The sequence below is a fragment of the Diospyros lotus genome, chromosome 13 (assembly GCF_014633365.1).
Source record: "Diospyros lotus cultivar Yz01 chromosome 13, ASM1463336v1, whole genome shotgun sequence".
Lineage (NCBI taxonomy): Eukaryota > Viridiplantae > Streptophyta > Magnoliopsida > Ericales > Ebenaceae > Diospyros > Diospyros lotus.
The window spans coordinates 33,091,226-33,109,262 of NC_068350.1; positions in this window are offsets into that span (position 1 = coordinate 33,091,226).

An 18,037-nucleotide genomic window follows, 5' to 3' on the forward strand; every position below is an offset into this window, starting at 1 on the left:
GCTCCATAATTTGAACAAATTAAATTAAAAATTAAATATAAAAAAATACATACCAACTTGTATTTTACAATTCCAAACAAATGAAATATATTAGAAGAATTATACACATACACATATACATATACACCCTCTTACTCTCATCGCGGCCGGTGGCAGAACGCACACATACACATATACACACACACCGTTTCCTCTTCTTATTCACGAAGAGTTCACCAACACAGCCAAGTTTTGGATCAGTCCAATCTTCATTCTTCCAAGACAGTTTCGTCCATGGCCAAGTCCCTCCTCCCCGCTAGGCGCAGGCTTAGTCTGGATCCCCAGAATAAACTCTACTTTCCCTGTAAGCTTCCATGGATGCCCTGCTCTTTTTATTTTTTCCTTTGTTTTTTTTTTTTTTTACTATGAGAATCTCGCAGCTATTACTCTTTGGGTATTCACTGAGTAAATTCACCGAGGACGTGAAATAGCCCACGAATCACAGAAATATGTGCATGGGCTCGGCCACAGGTAGGTTTGATCTCTGCATCTTCTAGCTTACACTCACATTCACATATGTACTGATGAGCGATAATTTTCTATGAATTTGTGGTTTTAGTGTTCTGGGTTTCTTTAATCTTGGCTGGGTTATGATTTCTTTTACTGAGTTTTTGATCTGGGTGTCTGTTGTTGCTATTTTCCTATCTTTCCCCTTCAATTATGCCGCATGTGAGCATTATTTTCTACTGTGTATTTTTTGGGTCAATTGTTGCTTAAGTTTGGCGGACTCGAACTCTCAACTTGCTTTTGTCTCTCCTCCTTTCCCTCTGTTTTTGTTGATGGCTATGTTTAGGCCATGACATCTCTGTTTTCCTCTGAATTTGACATTTAGAATTATTATTTTTTAAATCATGGATGATTCAATTTCAAAAGAAATAAAAATCTTTTTTTTATGATGATCAAATGTTATTTTTAGTATAAAACTTTATTCAAATAATGATATCAAAATAGGAAACTTAATTTAAAATTTAATATTTTTATTGTTGAATCTTTGATACTTAAATAAAGCTTCTGGTGAAGCCAAAGAAGTGGAGGAAGTAGCTTTTTATATGCTTTTAGCTTAAATTGAACTCCAGGAACGTGTGTGGAAGCTACCTTTGTATTTAAGACTGGCTTACAGAAATAGGAGAGCATTGTTTTTCTTTTTGGTTACTTTGACGTTTGAGTTTGATCATATATATGATTATTTCTATGAGGAAGATGTTCAAATGATCAAATGGTATCCAAATATAGTTAAAAATAAATAAATAAAGTGCACAAGGTTGGTAGGGGGAACACGAGAGAGAAACACGATCAAGTATCAATGTATGTTATTTGATTGCTATTATTGATGTATACAATAACTTCCATAAGCTGACCTTGGTCTAATGGCTTAGCCAATTGGAAATCTATCCCAGCCTGCTTTATTCTCTTTGTTTTCTTAACTTCAAGTATTGTACGTGCAGTTAATGCTATGATCGGTATATGGACGCCGTAGTACTTCTCTTTCTCCTGTATCATTCTGCACATTAGAATGAATGTCAAGTGCATGGAGATTCCCAACTCAGTTGCTGATGTATGTATGCACGCGTTTGTACCAAACCAGTAAATCATCTTTAATGCATGATTCAGTTGATAGAATAAGAATAAGAATAAGAATAATTCTACTAGAATTAGTTAAGCCATTGAATGCAACACAACAAAGACGATGTGTAAATATATTATAATTCTTCTAATATATTTTATTTGTTTGGAATTGTAAAATACAAGTTGGTATGTATTTTTTGATATTTAATTTTTAATTTAATCTGTTCAAATTATGGAGCATTTACTGATGTGTTTTATTATATAAATTTAAATCTTATATGTTTGCTTATTATTTGAGTTTTGTAGAGTGTTTAATAAAAGTAAAATTGTTATAATTTTTTCACAAATTTCAACATAATACATATAAATTATAATTGTATTTTAATCTTAATATTATTTACACCGTGCCCTTAGGCATGGGTATACGCTAGTTGTAACGTCCCGCTCCCACTTACGGGTGTTACTCGTGAACAATTGCCCAAATTGTCCACCTACCCGGCCTTAGGTGAAGGGTGGACCATGTTTCAAGACGAAACGCCCTAGGTGGAAACTAGGCTCGTCTTTCCCTTCACTAAATCCCAGGATTCACTAGCAGAATTGGGCTTCAACCACACCGCATTCGGTTGAAAAGAAAACTCGTTCGGACGCCCAATCGCCATTTTTTCATTTTTATTTAATTCTTTTTCCATGCAAGAATTTTTACCGGGCTCCATAAAATCACCATTTAAATCAATCCCTTGATTGATTACTAATTTTTGGAGGAAAAACTCAAATTTTCAAATTTCCAAAAATTTCGGCATTTTCTCCAAAATGCCCGAAAATCCCTTTATTTTTGAAAACTCCTCCGGGGCCCAAATTCAATTTAGAAGTGTCCCAAAATCCCCAAAATTCCATTTTTTTTTTAAAAAAAATTGACCGGCGGGGTCCGCTGGCCGCTGGCCGCGCACCCGCGCGCGGGCCCGTCCGCAGGCGAGGCTGCCCGCGCGCGCGCGCCTGGCCGCCTGCGGCCTGTTGCTGATGCAGCAGCCCACTGCTGCCCTTTTCACTTCTCTTCTTCTCTTTTTTTTTTTTTGGGGGGGGGGGGGGGCTTCCAAACCCAATTTTTTTCAGAAATTTAAAATAAATAAAATACCTCACATTTCTTCAAATTTACCTTTATTTCTCCATAAATAAGGCTTAAACAATATTCTTGATGCTTCCACAACATACATCAAACACCCACTACCTTTCCAACAAAAATCCTTTTTACTTGGATCTTAGTTGCTTCTCACAACACACCCAATAATGAGACTTACACCACAACTTAGGCTTCACATGTCATAAGCCAATGCCTCACTTTCTAAATGGAAACATACATTCCAATATAAAATACACACATGCTCTTGGGCTTCAACAAGCCATTATCAACAAATAAAATTACATCTCATACATTAAACATAACAAGTTAGGCTCCCCTAAGCCATACAATACGCTTGGATCATTATTTCCATGCCTCCACAAGCCAATCCACCTTGTATTGATTTTTTCATGCTTCCACAATCTATATGAGAGGATAAAAACCTCATGAGCTATTAAGCTCAATAAGGGTGCAATGACAAATAAATATAAATATAACAAGTTTATATGATGCCAAGTGCATGCAAATGTGGCTAGGTTTCTTTGCCCTCACAACCCTCCAAGGTTGAGGCATCAACCCACCATTTCAACCATGTTCTCAAACTAACCTATGGCCATAAGTCTCATAAACATAGAAGAACATGCTAAATGCAACATATACATTTATGAAACATATTTATAACACATTGCAAGGCCACCCTCCCATGGGGCCATCCCTTACCTCATTCTTGAATCTTCCAATCTTCATTTCAAGAGAGCTCCCATCATCATCTTCTCCCATCTAAGATGGCATTCCAACAAGAACTTACTTTGCATACAAAGAAAACCAAAATAAAGAGAAGAAAAATGGATCTTACCTTGATCCCTTACTTCTTCTTCTTCTTCACTTTTTCCTCCATGGGAGACTTCTTTCTCTCTCTTTCTTTCCTTCATTCTTCTTCTTCTCTTTTCTTTCCTCATTGGAAGGCTTCTCCTTCCAAGCTCTACAAATGGAGAAAAATTTGAGCATAAAGCCATCTTTCCCTTTTTATACTTATTTCTAACATTTCAAGAATAAATCCTCATCATTGGATCTTTCCCACTTTATGAGAGAAAATCCCATCCCTCCAAAGAAGCACAATCCAAGTGCTTTTTGTCTTCTTTAATCCCATCCATTGGATTTTAATTACTTTTCAAGAGAAGATCTCAACCTTCAATTAAAAGCACAATCCATGCCATTTGATCTTCTTAAATCTCCACCCTTAGATTTCTTTTCTTTTTTCAAGACCAAATCCCCACCATTCAAGAAAACACAATCCATGTGCTCTTTGACTTTTAATCTCAACCCTTGGAAATTCAAGACCATTTCTCCACCCTTGATCTTGTCTTTAAATCCCAAAAATAGAATTTCTTTTCTATTTATTTAATTTGGTCACTTTCCAACCATCACATGAGAGACCACTTTGAAAGACATAAATACTTTCTTATGCATTTAAATAAATCTCATATTTTCCCAAACATTAATGGGAGACCATTTTCCCATTTTCCTTTTTGATTTATTTAACTCTCATATTTTTCAAGGCATTAATGGTGACCATTTACCATTTTGTTTTGGATTTTCTTTAATCCATATAATCATGCCTCTCATTAAATGCTTGAAAGACCATTTATCATTTCTTTTGTATTTAATTAAATCACCCTAATTATACTTGAACCACAAAATGCCAAGTGTCACAACAAGACACTAACCTTGGCTCCCAAGTTTAATCTCATCCCTCTATGTGGCATTACCACATTAAGTCACCAACCTAGGGAAAATATAATTATTTTCTCCAATAATTTCATATTCTTCATTTTCTCCATTTTCCATAATTAATTTTCTCTATGGAATTAATTCAAAAATTCCCAAAATACACTTTGTGAATTTATTAATCCCATATATCTCCACATAAACACCAAATTGGGATTTCATTCACTTACATACCTAATTCCACATAGGAATTATTTCTAATTTACCAAAATACCCTCTATATTGGATTTCATTATCCAAATTACCAAAATACCTTTCTCATAGGGCACCCTCGATCTCAAGGATCCAACACCTTCTCAAGGGCATTTTTGGAATTTTTCTTACTTTCTTTCTCATTCTTTTAACACCTGTAACACCGGGTGTTACATTCCTCCCCCCTTAAAAGAATTTCGTCCTCGAAATTCGCTTTACCATCATCTCCTACCCAAGACAATTACATTCTCGGGCTACTTGCCAAATTCTCCTGCTCGAGAATCCCATAGCCTATCCATTCTTCACATTTACCTCGGGTTACACCTACCTCAAGGCTTCACTTTAGGCCTTCGTTCTTCCAACTCTCGAGGACATTCAACAACCGAACACCGCTTTAGCCTCTTGCCAAATTACACAACTGGTTGCTGATCACGCTTACCGCAACGCTATCCATTTCTAGATGGATTTTCGCTACCTCGAGCATCACTTGCAGTATTTTCCCATCAGTCAAAACCACACATGCTAACATTGCATCATTGATCAGTCTACCACGATTTTACGCTGATCACACACGGCAACGTTTCTCACTGCCAATCACACATGGCCACGATTTTACGCTGGTCCAACCAGCAATGTCTTAGCACTGATCATTCACCGCAATGTCACATTCTAGTGCCCATTAAACACTCAGACACCCATTCCACCATGGCATACCGCCATTAATCACACGCCTGCATAGCTTGAGTTGATTCTCATGGTAACCTCTCATTACCAATCAACTTACCATGCTAACACTACCTGGGAAGCACCCATTTGGCCCACCTTGCCAACTTTGACCATTTCATACATGGTCTTCTACCTTGATCAGCCGACTCTCTCATTTATCGATACGATTACGCAAAATCGACCTACCTAACACCATGCCAGGTAATTACACATTTCTACCATATGTGCATTACCCGAGTCCAACTCGAGCTTGGCGATGCACGCATCATTACCATCACACCTCGAGCTTAACCATGCTCGGGCCACATCCTTCTCCCTACCAGGAGTTCTTCGCATTAAGCACACAAGATACTTACTAGCTGATATAACCACTAGTAGGGTCTCATACCCATACCAGGGAACTCTTTACTAAGCAACCCCTCTTCAATTTTTTTCACCCCATTTCAACTTTTACAATCATGTTCCCATGCTAGGCCTTATCTTAGCTATTTACCCTACTACGAGTCCAGGATCCTACCATTGCGCTTTAGGTCGCAGGACCATTAATCGGCCCTCGTCATCACCCACGGTGCGTGGCACAAGTGAATGGCTTATTACCATCTGCACAATCACTTATGCATCGCACCTGTAGGATGACTCGTGCCTTTGGTCTGCACCACAACAAGCTAACTTGGTTACATCCTCACGCTTGTAGCGGTCTTTACCCAAATTCACTCACCCAGCCTCAATTTCATTGGGACTTACAAACCTCACCATTTCTCAATAGAGCCTCTTACTCTTGAGGTATGACACTTCTAGCCCTCCTAAATCAGGTTCATTTTCAATCCGCAACTGACTTCAACCATTCATAATGGTTCCCTTTGTCCTCCTCAGTAAGGACAACACCATGACAACAACGAATTCTCCCCTATGGTCGTTGCATTTCAAACTTCACAGGCACCAGCCTTTATGGCAATTCACACTCGGCCTTGAGGTCCTACCATGCACAATGGCTACCCTTGACCTTCCTGACAACATCTTTTCCCTAATCACGTCAATGACACCACCATGTCATCTCAAAAAACTCGCTGCTCCATGAATCTCACTGGTCATTGCAACCAGCATGACCCCACTCTTAGGTCGCCTTTCTCATATCACTTTCTATACTTAAAGCTGCTAGCTAAATCCCTAAGAGACTCTGGCTTCTCTCGAATTTCTTATACACTTTGTTACAGCCAGCTCACACCACTTGGCGAGCGACCACATGGCTCTAATACCTCAACAGCTTCTCTAGCCGATTTCCTTTCACAACCGTTAACCTTAGACACGAGGTTAACTCTCATCAATTGCCCACACACTAAGGCATCCCTTCAACCGCATCACTCACAGCCATTAGGTGATTTCATCACCTTGCATCTCTTTCTCACAATTTGCCTGGTCTAACCACCAGACCCGCTGAACCTTTATACTAAAGGAATGCACGGTACCAACAGGGCTTTACCTCACCGCCCTCGAGCCTCACGCTCCACCATTGCCATCAGGTGCTACCACCTGGCAATTTCTCGTGTGTCATCAACGGGAAACCCTTCTAGTGCCACATGAGGACACTTCTTCATTTTGCATCGACACAACCAAGACTAACACCAGACTGTGCAATTGCGCACCTTCACAAATTTCAAATCGTGCCTTAGCCACATGTTCAGCCTACCACAACTCACATCACTGGATTAGATATCGCTTTATTTGAAGCCTCCGCATACTTCAATTTCCCCATCACATGGTTGGCTTCCACTTCGTAAGTCTTGCCCTCCACGGCACTTACGTATCATTCTCGAGTCATTTACCGACTCCACCAATCAATCCCATCTTCATGCATTACTGCAAGATCACACTGGGTCCATCATCCCAATTTATTATATCACTTCGACAAATTTAACCATAACTATTTTAGCACCCTTTAGCAAGGAGCATCGCCACACCTCTTGTTATCACACCACAAGATATCACTCCCTCGATTCACAAACCTTCTTGCTGCCTTGACACCAACAGCATTATCGCCATACTTCAACCCTTACAGAATTTTAGGTCTGGTTCAAGCATAACCTACAGCATACCCCAGGTCTTCGGTGTCTAATCGTCTCCACCATAGACAGGTTACTCCACGTGGAGGGCTGCAGTCCCTCCTGTGGACTAACCGTCTGCATCCAGTGGTCCCTAGCATTAGACTCGTCACTGATAGGCGTCAACCGTAGTATTATCCCCACGCTAGACCCGTTTCTTTTTCCCGGGTTTATCTCTCGAACACCTCATAGATCTTTAGTCCCTGACCATCTGTATAGTCACTGTGTTGCCCTGTGCTTTAGGCGAGCCAACACCTTGTCACCATCATCGTGTCACTCTCATACACTGGCCCAACACTGGTTCCCCATCGTGTTGCCCTGTGCTTCAGAGAGTCAACACCCAATGACATGTCACTCCCATACACTGGCCCAACACTGGTTCCCCATCGTGTTGTCCTGTGCTTACAGAGTTAACACCCAATCACTATTACTATGTTGTCCCTCACACTGGCCCAACAACAGTTTCCGACAGCATGGTTTAGGTCCCACTCTAATCTGCTTTGCACCCCGTATCGTGACTTTCACCTTCCAGTCACACCTCTGTTATCGAACTCGGCATGACTACCTCGCCACGCTCGTAGCCACTATTCTTACCAGGCGTCCTACTTGACAACAAATCTATCAGATCACTACCATGTTCCACGATTCCTCCTTAAGACTACTCTAAATGTCCTATCTCGCACGGAAGATTTTCGGTCTCACCTGACCAATTTCCTAAGGTGCTGCTCCACATCCTCGGCATTTGATCGTCACCTGCAGTTCACTAAATTGCTCAGGCCCATAGGCCACTTGCCCTCAACGTGAGCCAACTCATTAGTCCTCTGCCACACGGTCCATAGCATCAGATCCGTTACATCGAGCTTTGCACCCTTAACATCAAGGCTACTTAAAGCCTTCTCGAGCTACGATGGCTCCACCACCATCTTACCAACGCCATCTTACTTGGTTATCCTTGCCTTAATAACCTCAAGCTCATACCATAAGCCCTACTCCTCATGACTTCACATCTCTTACTGCTTCAAGACTCTCAAACCATTTCACCTCTTGAGGCCTCATGATTTTACCCCATAAGATCACACCTCACAGCTCTCACTCAACATTTGAAAGCTCCAGCTTTCCACGACAATGGATCCCAATTCATCATGATTCATTCGCCACCCAGCTCATCCTAGAGCTTGATTTTCATAGATCTCGCAACCCGCAATCGACATAATATGCCCATCTCAGGCTCTGGCACCCATAACCATGGAGCGCTAACCATTGCCTTCTAGGTAAATTGAGACCTCTCGTCTCACCTTGCACACTCATGCACACATTCAGTCACTACGCCCGGCCTGGCCTTCCACACGCCTCGCTCGGGCTTCCTTGACTTGGAATTAAAATTCCTGGGCTTTCACCTTGCTCACATGCCCCTGTCCACTTGGCATCCGAAGTTGGCATTTCTTATGCGCACACAGCCCACGGATGTCCTGTCGCCACAATTCACTACCTTCAGCCCACACACCGTTCATACCCTTCACTGGGTGACCTCCTCGTCTCCCATCAAGGGTTTCACAACCTTAGGCGTCATCTTGACCCCAGGCATCATAATGAGGGTCTATTCACCTCTCATCTCCAGACCTTAGGCGTCTCACCTGACCCCAAGCGTCAATGAGAGTTTTAATTAGCCCCTCATCCATCATTCACATGAACGGTCACTTGGCCTTTCACAATTAGGACTCCTAATCTCATGGCTCCCACGCGCATATCTACGCATGCCCAACTCCTTTATCCCAAATCTGGATCCCCTTGGATTCCAGCTCGACTCACTTGGGATTTCCATCTCACACAAGTACCTGCCAGAGTCCATTTTCCACATACCTATCCTTTCTTAGGATATATCCCATTTCATCATGAAATCAACTAGGGTCCACTCATACCCTAGGCACGTCCCTTCCAGGATCGTCATAACGATATAATCATATGGCACCATATGCATCCCTCATGCATGACTCACACCTGACTCCCCCTGGAGTTTTTCAATGAACTACCAACGTCATGCCTACCCTGGCCATGACTGGCATATGCTTCACATGCTCGCTCCACCTAGAGCCTCTCTACAAGCAACTTTAGCTTGCTCCATTCTCGGAGCTCGTCTCACAACCTGTTGACGACTTCTTTCTTTGGGTTTCGAGCTAATTTCAACCTTAGCTCACCCTAGTTTAAGCATGCAATCCTTAGCACGTCACCTCTATGGGAACCACTCCATTCCCTCATACGGGCTTGTACATCTCCCCAACATAGGTTGGTCCACTAATCCCTTTTTGGATTAGCTATACCTCAGGCTCTCCTTGTCCCATCATGATTCTTATCATGACTCGGCTTTGTGTCCCCACACAAGCCTCAACACTTCAATCGCAAGGAACTCTTATCCTTAGAATGCCTCATGAACCTCCAAATTTCCACATTCGGGTTCTTGATACCAATACCCATACTTGGGCATTTGACTCTTCATTGCTCGACCCGTATATCTCTTACGGTATATCATCTCAAACATGATATTTTCCTTATTCCCATAGCAAGAATATCCAAGCACACCATTCGTATTGCTAGAAGCCTCAATGCCCCGACCCAACTCCTAGGGTCCTCAGTCACTTGTGGTCCTATTTCCAAGGCCTTAATATCAACCTTCAACCACATTTCTCCAAGCATCTTCTACTTGATGCTCCAACCATGCTCTGATACCAATCTGTAACGCCCCGCTCCCACTTACGGGTGTTACTCGTGAACAATTGCCCAAATTGTCCACTTACCCGGCCTTAGGTGAAGGGTGGACCATGTTTCAAGACGAAACGCCCTAGGTGGAACTAGGCTCGTCCTTCCCTTCACTGAATCCAAGGATTCACTAGCAGAATTGGGCTTCAACCACACCGCATTCGATTGAAAAGAAAACTCGTTCGGACCCCCAATCGCCATTTTTTCATTTTTATTTAATTCTTTTTCCATGCAAGAATTTTTACCGGGCTCCATAAAATCACCATTTAAATCAATCCCTTGATTGATTACTAATTTTTGGAGGAAAAACTCAAATTTTCAAATTTCCAAAAATTTCAGCATTTTCTCCAAAATGCCCGAAAATCCCTTTATTTTTGAAAACTCATTCGGGGCCCAAATTCAATTTAGAAGTGTCCCAAAATCCCCAAAAATCCAATTTTTTTAAAAAAATTGACCGACGGGGTCCGCTGGCATGCCCGGGGCCCGAGCAGGGCCCCGCTGGCCGCTGGCCACGCGGGCTGGCCACTGGCCGCGCACCCGCGCGCGCGCCCGTCCGCGGGCGCGGCTGCCCGTGCGCGCGAGCCTGGCCGCCTGCGGCCTGTTGTTGATGCAGCAGCCCACTGCTGCCCTTTTCACTTCTCTTCTTCTCTTTTTTTTTTTGGGGGGGGGGGGGGGGGGCTTCCAAACCCAATTTTTTCCAGAAATTTAAAATAAATAAAATACCTCACATTTCTTCAAATTTACCTTTATTTCTCCATAAATAAGGCTTAAACAATATTCTTGATGCTTCCACAACATACATCAAACACCCACTACCTTTCCAACAAAAATCCTTTTTACTTGGATCTTAGTTGCTTCTCACAACACACCCAATAATGAGACTTACACCACAACTTAGGCTTCACATGCCATAAGCCAATGCCTCACTTTCTAAATGGAAACATACATTCTAATATAAAATACACACATGCTCTTGGGCTTCAACAAGCCATTATCAACAAATAAAATTACATCTCATACATTAAACATAACAAGTTAGGCTCCCCTAAGCCATACAATACGCTTGGATCATCATTTCCATGCCTCCACATGCCAATCCACCTTGTATCCATGCTTCCACAACCTATATGTGAGGATAAAAACCTCATGAGCTATTAAGCTCAATAAGGGTGCAATGACAAATAAATATAAACATAACAAGTTTATATGATGCCAAGTGCATGCAAATGTGGCTAGGTTTCTTTGCCCTCACAACCCTCCAAGGTTGAGGCATCAACCCACCATTTCAACCATGTTCTCAAACTAACCTATGGCCATAAGTCTCATGAACATAAAAGAACATGCTAAATGCAACATATACATTTATGAAACATATTTATAACACATTGCAAGGCCACCCTCCCATGGGGCCATCCCTTACCTCATTCTTGAATCTTCCAATCTTCATTTCAAGAGAGCTCCCATAATCATCTTCTCCCATCTAAGATGGCATTCCAACAAGAACTTACTTTGCATACAAAGAAAACCAAAATAAAGAGAAGAAAAATGGATCTTACCTTGATCCCTTACTTCTTCTTCTTCTTCACTTTTTCCTCCATGGGAGACTTCTCTCTCTCTCTTTCTTTCCTTCATTCTTCTTCTTCTCTTTTCTTTCTTCATTGGAAGGCTTCTCCTTCCAAGCTCTACAAATGGAGAAAAATTTGAGCATAAAGCCATCTTTCCCTTTTTATACTTATTTCTAACATTTCAAGAATAAATCCTCATCATTGGATCTTTCCCACTTTATGAGAGAAAATCTCATCCCTCCAAAGAAGCACAATCCAAGTGCTTTTTGTCTTCTTTAATCCCATCCATTGGATTTTAATTACTTTTCAAGAGAAGATCTCAACCTTCAATTAAAAGCACAATCCATGCCATTTGGTCTTCTTAAATCTCCACCCTTAGATTTCTTTTCTTTTTTCAAGACCAAATCCCCATTCAAGAAAACACAATCCATATGCTCTTTGACTTTTAATCTCAACCCTTGGAAATTCAAGACCATTTCTCCACCCTTGATCTTGTCTTTAAATCCCAAAAATAGAATTTCTTTTCTATTTATTTAATTTGGTCACTTTCCAACCATCACATGAGAGACCACTTTGAAAGACATAAATACTTTCTTATGCATTTAAATAAATCTCATATTTTCCCAAACATTAATGGGAGACCATTTTCCCATTTTCCTTTTTGATTTATTTAACTCTCATATTTTTCAAGGCATTAATGGTGACCATTTACCATTTTGTTTTGGATTTTCTTTAATCCATATAATCATGCCTCTCATTAAATGCTTGAAAGACCATTTATCATTTCTTTTGTATTTAATTAAATCACCCCAATTATACTTGAACCACAAAATGCCAAGTGTCACAACAAGACACTAACCTTGGCTCCCAAGTTTAATCTCATCCCTCCATGTGGCATTACCACATTAAGTCACCAACCTAGGGAAAATATAATTATTTTCTCCAATAATTTCATATTCTTCATTTTCTCCATTTTCCATAATTAATTTTCTCTATGGAATTAATTCAAAAATTCCCAAAATACACTTTGTGAATTTATTAATCCCATATATCTCCACATAAACACCAAATTGGGATTTCATTCACTTACATACCTAATTTCACATAGGAATTATTTCTAATTTACCAAAATACCCTCTATATTGGATTTCATTATCCAAATTACCAAAATACCCTTCTCATAGGGCACCCTCGATCTCAAGGATCCAACACCTTCTTAAGGGCATTTTTAGAATTTTTCTCACTTTCTTTCTCATTTTTTTAACACCTGTAACACCGGGTGTTACACTAGTAAATATATAGAGGATTACGGTGGGTCGCTGGTTTCGGGGGGCAACCAAAGTCGGTCCTGGATTTTCTAAGGCCCAGGGTAAATTTTCTCTCAAGTGTACACTTTTATATAAATTAAATAAAAAAATTAAAATTATCAACTAACTAATTTTATTAAAATTATAAGAATTTATAAAAGATAAAGAAAAATATTTTGGGGTCTCATTAATTTTTTTTTTCAAATATGTAATTTGTTTGTTCTAAAATAATAGAGTAAAATATAGTATCAAATGAAGATTGATAAAATAATTTAATTTATTAAATTACAAAAATTTAATATCACTAATAGAGAACATGTATTATAAATATATTATTATTTAATTTTATAATTTAAATATTTAATGTGTTTAATTAATAAGATAAAGAGATGAGAGTTAATTAGATTTGTTTAATTAATAAAAAATTAATTGGATATGTTTAATTAATGAGATAGATAGGGGGTGTGAGAAAGAAAGAGGGAGGAAAAAAATAGGCAAGAGGAAGAGAGACTAATGTGAGAAAAAGAGAGAGAGAGAGATGGAACAATGGGCTTAGAAAGAGGGGGGGCCTCGTCAGAGGGAGAGCTGAGAGGGAGAGAGTGTGAGAGAGAGAGAGTGGGGGAAGGGGAAATATTAAAAAAATTAGAAGATAGTCCAAGAGAAAGTCTGAGAGAGAGAGTGAGTGGGGGAAGAAAAAATATTAAAAAATTAGAAGGTAGGGAATGGAGCATTATAAAAAAAAAAAACTTTGTACCTCCTCAGCCGTGGGCCCAGGTTCGGAGCCCTGGGCCAGGACCGACTCTGCTGAGAAAGAGGAGGGGCCTCGTGAGAGAGAGAGTTGAGAGGGATAGAGTTTGGGAGAGAGAGTGGGGAAAGGGGAAATATTAAAAAATTAGAAGGTAGCCCAAGAGAAAGTCTGTGAGAAAGAGTGAGTGGGATGGAGAAAGGGAAATATTAAAAAATTAGAAGATAGAAAATGTAGTACTATAAAAAAAAAAAACTCTTTGTGCCCTCCTCAGCCATAAGCCTCGGGCTGTAGCCCTGGGCCAGGGCCGGCTCTAGGGCATAGTTATTAAAGGCGCGCGCCTAGGCGCAAGGCGCCAGTTTGGCGCCTCGCCTAGGCTGAGGCGAGGCGGTTTCTACAAGGCGCTCGCCTTGCAAGGTGAGGTGCTAAGGCGAGAGGCGCGCCTCATGAAACCCGCGCCTGCATCATTTCTTCCTCTCCTCTCCAACATCCCCTCTTCTCAGTTTCAGCATGTATACATCATTACTTATTTACATTTACTTTAAGTAATGTAAATATAAATAAAAGAAAATGTCCATATTTTCTTTTATTTATATTTTACCTTCCATTTACTTTAATACATAAATGTAAATAAGAAAGTACTCCCAATTTAGATTCAATAAAAATATCTAAAAAATCAAAATTCATAACAATAAGAAAATAGAATTTTGATTTTAGTACAAACTCAAGATTTAACGATTTTACCACCCTCAAAATACATACCTACTATTTCTTGAAAAATTCATTAAAAATCATTTTAACAACAATGAATATTAACTATCAAAATACCAGGAGATAGTTTTTCAAAATGAAAACATTTTCTTATATGTCTCCTTATAATGTCCTAATCTTTCAGACTTAGAAAAAATGCGCTAATCTTCCAGACCTAGAAAAATAGCATTTTTCAAAATGAAAGCATTTTCTTGATTGTGGACTTGTAGTGTTTATTGATTGTGGAGAATACTAAAGCTATTCCAAAATGTTCTCCATCAATAAAACAAGAGATTGGAGAGTACATGCAAAAGAAGAAAAATAACATGGAATCAGGGATGAGCAAAATATAGCACCGTAAGATGATGATTTTCAATTTGGTGAAGGGTATGATGATGATGATGATGATTAAAACTTCTTTATTGATTGTGGACTTGTAGTATTTATATGTTTGTTTAGAACTTTGCACGATGATTGGTACTTGTTTGAGTTTGAGACTTTAAGTTTGAACTTTGATGATGTTTCTAGTTTAGAAATTGCATGATGAATGATTAACTTTGCTGTTGTTAGTTTAGAATTTGAAGATAATGAAACATTAATAATATGCATGTATTATTATTGATAATTTGATAATTTTTTATGATTTTACAAGATTTTGAGTTTTTTTTTTCTAAAAGGTGCGCCTCGTTTCGCAAAGGCGCGCCTCGCCTCGTGTGCCTCGCGCCTTTCAGAACTATGCTCTGGGGGCAACCAAACAGGCGAAGGATAAGCATAGATATATAAGTGGATCATGCTATTTGTACAGAACATATATTACAAAAACATTTACAAAAGAATCAAAATATTCATTTTGCCCCTACAACTAATGACCCAAATGCCCAATAGCATCTCTTTCTCCCTCTGTCTCTCTCTCGCTCTCCCTCTCACACTGTCAGCGGCAGCGGTGAGGCAAGGCGGCCGAGGTGACGCGATGAGGCGACAAAGGCGATGGGGCGAGGCGACAGGGCGAGGCGGCGGAGGTTGCAGTGGCGAGGCGAGGCAGCTCAGGCGAGGTGAGGCGGCGACGAGATGAGGTGAGAGCAGGCGGAGGCGAAGAACGGCGACGGGTGAGGTTGCAGCGGCGAGGGAAGGGAGAAGGGGATGAACAGGGATCAAAATATCGCGATATATCATCCCTGTAAGTATTCTGTAAAAAAAATTTCTGTACAAATAGCATTTTCCTATATAAGTGGGCCTTGGTTGGGCTGGTACATATATATATATATATGTATATTTAGGCTGTTTAAAAGAACAGAGGTTACATTCGGTGATGGTATAGCGGTTAAGAAAGAGAGAGAGAGAAACTTTCAACCGAGTAGCTGAACTGCCGCGCGGATATATATATATATGTATGTATGCGTGTATAAATGATGGGTTGGCTGAACAGAAACAGGGCATTCGAAGGAAGCTGATCGGATATGTATATATATAGATGTATATGTGGGTCGCTCGGCTGGAGCAGAAATGAGGCTGTTCGTATATATATATATATATGCGTATTTATATATGGGTTTGCTCGGCTGAAACAGGGGAGTCATTTCTGCTCGTATATATATATATATAGATGGGTTTGCTTGGAACATCCAGTGGCTTGGACGTATATATATATATATATATATAAATGTAAATGGGCTTGATTGGAGCATCCAGTGGCTTGGACGTGTATTTATATATATATATATATATATATAAATGGGTTTTCTCAGCTGGAACAAGGCATGGGTTTTCTCAGCTGGAACAAGGCATGCGAATGGAATGAATATATATATATATATATATAAATATTTGTAAATGGGTCACGTTTGTTCGCTAGTTCAAGGCAACCGAACATATAGTGTATGTATATAAATGGGTCGTGAGTGTTACTGTATATATATTTAAGAACACATGAACAGAGGGCAACGAAACTAAATAAAACTTCACGAGGAAGGAAATGCCATTCACAGGAAGAGGATAGGGGTGATCCGAGTCCCCACTGTAGCCTCAATAAGGTTGTGTATATGAGTATATATTTATATATGAAACTTCCCTATACAACCGAATAGAACAGCAAGAGGGAAAAAAAAATACACACATACATAGAGATGCACTACACAATGGATTAATAACAGAGAATCAATCAAGAGGACTAAAGGAAACTTGCCTGATGAAGATGTTAGCAAGAGAAGCAATCAAGAGGACTAAGGGAAACTTGCCTGACGAAGATGTTAGCAAGAGAAGAGAAGCTCTACCAGCGCAGATGAAAGGCAGCGTAACTTTGAGTTGATTAAAAACAATGTTTTAAAAATCGGACCAGATAGCGAACAGGCCTATTAATTGGGTCACGCGTCAGTTGGTCCGACCGGTTAAATTGGAATGGTCCGACTGGACGATGTCATATATATATTTTATAATTAAATAATATATATATATTATTATGAGAAATGTTATTATTAACTAATATAAAATTAATATTTTATATATAATTGTTATATATGTTGTTAAAAAATTAATTAAGAATTAAAAATTTAAAAATAAGTGTGAGAAATACTATTATTAACTAATATACAACTAATATTTTATATATAATTGTTATATATGTTGTTAAAAAATTAATTAAAAATTAAAAATTTAAAAATAAGTGTGAGGGTGAAAAAAATTGGGGTCAATCCGGTTCCCAGTTCACCGGTTCGACCGGATTTTGACCGGTTTTGATCGGGTTGAAGAAGATTTGATTTTTTATGTCAAATCGGACCGGATAGGCCATTGGTTCCCGATTTTGCCGGTCCGGTCCGGGTTTTAAAGCAATGATTAAAAATAAAAAGGAGAATGTGAAGTATAAGAAGACACTGAATAGGTGAGGAAAACAATATGAAACATTGAAGAAAAGGAGATGATATGCACTGGAATTAAAAGATCTGCGCATAGAAAAGGCTGAACAGATTGCATGCCAATTCCAAAAATTTTACCAAAATGTCCCAATTCTCGTAATATTGACAAAATATCTAGAAATTTTATTGACAATTATTACCTTAATTTATTTTCTTTTTTTTTTTTATTCACTTATTTTCCCAAATTAATTTTAGATCTCCACTATGTAAATGGGCTGTAGGCCACGCTGTGAAACCAGGCTCCCATTACCCTTCAATTAACCCATACATACATAAAGATTCATGAACTAATTAAATGTGGTCCAAAATATTAATTTTTTAAATTCTTAAAATTTAGATCTATACACTTAAATTCATGATCCCATGTACCAAGAAAATTTTATATTAACCCAAAATCATATTATGCCATCAAAATCATTTATCATAAATTGTTAAAATATTTCGACCCACATTTAGAATGCCCTTAAACTAAAATTAAAT